At 54.7% G+C, this 3,269-nt stretch overlaps 1 long non-coding RNA gene across 1 annotated transcript; it reads left to right on the forward strand.

Moving 5' to 3' along the window:
* Positions 1–6: 6 nt before the first annotated feature.
* Positions 7–2,988, forward strand: LOC109389721 (uncharacterized). Its single transcript, XR_002125451.1, has 3 exons — positions 7–414; positions 1,596–1,983; positions 2,568–2,988. It is a non-coding gene; the product is annotated as an uncharacterized LOC109389721 (long non-coding RNA).
* Positions 2,989–3,269: the final 281 nt, after the last annotated feature.

Below are 3,269 nucleotides of genomic sequence, written 5' to 3' on the forward strand. Positions count from 1 at the left end.
GGCCTGGCCGTGACCCCCCTGATTGGAAGCTGCCGCCCGGGAAACGCAGGGCCTTTCGGGCAGGACCTGGGCTCCGGGCGGTTTCAGCCGCACCTGAGTGTTGAGGGACGGCCCGGGGCGCCTCCCCAAGTGGTAGTCGCCCCACCATCCGTGCAAGCGGCTTTTTGTCCCCAGGCTGGGACGGTGCTGAGAAGCTCACAGTCGGGCGCTGGCGGGGCTGCCGGGCTGAACAGCCAGGTGGAGAAGTTGGGGGTGCGCAGCGTGGCTGGCCCACGTCGGAAGTCCGTCTGTCTGCTCACTTCTCTCCTTCATGTGGCTGCTAAGCCCGTGACCTTCAGCCTCACTGCTTCACACACGAAGGGACGGCCTTGGCGTCCGTGAGGGTGGCTCCTTAGAAGTGGCCTTTGAGAAGCTGTGCGTTGTTGTCCCTGGGCGGCGCTCCGTAATTGTGGCATTTGTGTGTTTGTGGTGGAGACTTGCTTTTAATTGCTTTAATCAATTAATGCATTTCGTTGATGGTCCCTGGGGTGGAGCACAGTTGGCCTTTGTTCAGATAAGCACGTGCCAGGAGTCTTCCCTCCGCACGTTTATTAAGCTGCTCACGGGTTCTCAGGTAGTGGGCAAGAAACACTCTTTCAACCACGGTGTGTGGGCTTGTTAGCCTCGCGGGGGGCTGGAATCAACAGGGTGGTAGTTTCAAACCAAACTGATGTGGGGGCACAGGGGCAGCTCGCCAGGCGCCCTTGTTGGGAGGGTAGCGCTGACCCACCTTGGGTGTCCTTCCCAGAGCGCTGGCCCCACCGTCCCCGCCGGAGGCAGAGGAGCCGCTCAGCGCCAGTGTGTGCGGGAGCTGGGCCTCTTCAGGCCCAAGGGAAGTCTGTCCCAGCCAATGCATGTTGGTTAATTTTAGTATCAAAATTCTTAGAGGTCAGGCAAAACAAAATCCCTCCCAGCACGTTGGCCAGAGTTGGCGAGCCGTGCGTGTCACTTAGTGGCTGAATCCAGAGGCAGGGAGTGAGAACCAGAAGGCGGAAAAGGAACCGGCCAGGGTGGGGCTTCTCCGCGGGCACTACTGGCGTTTTCAGGAGGTGCTTCTCGGCTGTGCGACTTGCCCTGTGCTTCGTGGGATGTTTAGCAGCATCTCTGGCTACTACTCCCTAGATGCCAGCGCCCCCCTACCCCAGGCCCTGGCTGTCACAGCCGTCACTGCCAGTGTCCCTGGGGGCACAGTTGTCCTAAATGGAGAGCTGGCAGTTTGGGGCATCCTTCCCTCATCACTGCGTCAGGCAGTGCCAGCAGCCACCTGCTGCCAGGTGTGGCGTGACCTGGGAAGACAGCACATGAGGGGTGTGACCTTGAGAAGTGGGGGCACCACACCAATAAAAATGACAACAAACTGTAGGGAGGCGTGTGTTTGGTCCGCGGGGCACCCGGATTAGATACTTGGCCAGCTCGGGAGCCCCCAGCAGTTATTCACAGGTGGACCCCTGCAGGGGGTGCGTGGGCCACTTTGCAGGTGATTCTTAGGGCTACCCCCACCTCTGCTGCCACCTTTTCCTTCTGCATGTGGTTCAAGTCTGTACTTTCTCACCCAGACGTGGTCCCAAGCTGGACAGAGCGCCGTGCTCACCGTCACTCTGACTTGGCAGCCTGTTCCCACCGACCTGCCCGTCAGCTTGTCACCGAGAAGGCGGTGCCGGCTAGGCAGGTGCCTGGTGCCCAGTACTGTGCTGCATGTGACCTGTGTCACTCCAGCAGCGAGTGCAGCACGTCAGGAGGCAGACTGTTGCTGCCACACGTCACGGGAGGAGATGACATTTGCACAGGCCGTGTGACCTCCCGAAGCCACCGCCTAGAGCCCAACTCGACCCCCCTGAGCGGAGAGCATGCAGGCAGAGAGACAGCAGAGCGCGCCTTCTAACACACGTCCTCACAGCGGCTTTAGGCAGCAAGAGGCCACTTTCTTCAGCCAATTACACAAAGGTACAGCTTCTAAAGGCGAGTGTAAACTTTTAAGTTTGAAAGATGTCTGTCACGTTGGTGCCAGGTCCCCAGGACACTGATTCATAGTGGATACTCCCTGGACCTAATTTACCCAAATAGTCACTGATCCGAACACGTTTTACAGGTTTCTAAAGCACCAAAGCCCCGCGATTATTCCTAAGAAGGAAAAAAACAAGCGATGCGGTTTGAGGCCTGATGGTCTGTAACATGGCGTCTCCATCACAATCGTCACCGATGAACGGGAAGGTGTCAAATCACAAAAACTCGTGATTTAATTCACAAGTGAAAACCAGAGTTCCGGCACTGGTTTCATTAATAAATCGAGCATTTTTTATTTGGAAAATCTGCTTTTGCGATGTTGAAGTTTCACTTTAGCATGTTTTTTGAAATAAGCACTGTCTTTAAAGTCCATGCAGCTCAGGCCTGTGATCTAGGAACTCATTAATTTTAATTTTTCTCCTGGCAGCTTCTCGTCACTCTCATTTACTCTGAAAATTATGATAATAACCTGTGCTTACCTAACATACGGTAATAATTGCTAATTAACTAATTTTTATGTGCAGAAACCCCCGAGGACTTGACAGAGGCGCTCCTGTGATTATCCCCGGCTGGTGGGGAAGGTCTGGCTCCTTTCTCACACCCTCACGCTGCCCCCTCCACAGGGCGGGACATTGTAAGCTGCCCTGTGTGTCACTGTGCTGGCCCCTGTGACAAGCAGCACCCGATCGGGGCCTCCTGTCACTTGGGCCTCAGGTAGCCAGAGGTATGCCCAGGGTTTCATCAGCGGGGCCTCTTCACAGCCAAACAAGGGCCGTGTTGTCACGGGCACCAACAGGCTTCTGGGCTGAAATGACAGGAACGTGCGTCTCTCAAACTAGTGATTTCCAGAGTGCCCCTCCCCCAAACTGTAGTTGTTTCCATTTAAATACCATTTGATTGTATTAAAGAAGAGGCTTGCTCATTGTATTTTTTTGTTTGTTTTGTCTTCTTGCCTTTCATTTCCTTTTTATCGCTTTTATGACCAAAGAATCAGGTCTTTTCTTTGGGGAGGGCTTCAGGCAAAACGTTTCTGAGACGTCAGCCAACCACGAGAAATGTGACAAGTCACCGCGGTTCTTTGAAATCTTGTCCTGAAACTGTGGTTTTGGGACCAGATCAAGCGGGCCCTCGGCAGCGAAACAGCTGAAACAAAACACGGACGAGGGGCGTCTCACCGCGGCCTGGTGTTTCTAGGACAATCGTTTGTTGTGCTTCAACAAATGAAA

Source organism: Hipposideros armiger, unplaced genomic scaffold (genome assembly GCF_001890085.2).
Source record: "Hipposideros armiger isolate ML-2016 unplaced genomic scaffold, ASM189008v1 scaffold_241, whole genome shotgun sequence".
NCBI classification, from domain to species: domain Eukaryota; kingdom Metazoa; phylum Chordata; class Mammalia; order Chiroptera; family Hipposideridae; genus Hipposideros; species Hipposideros armiger.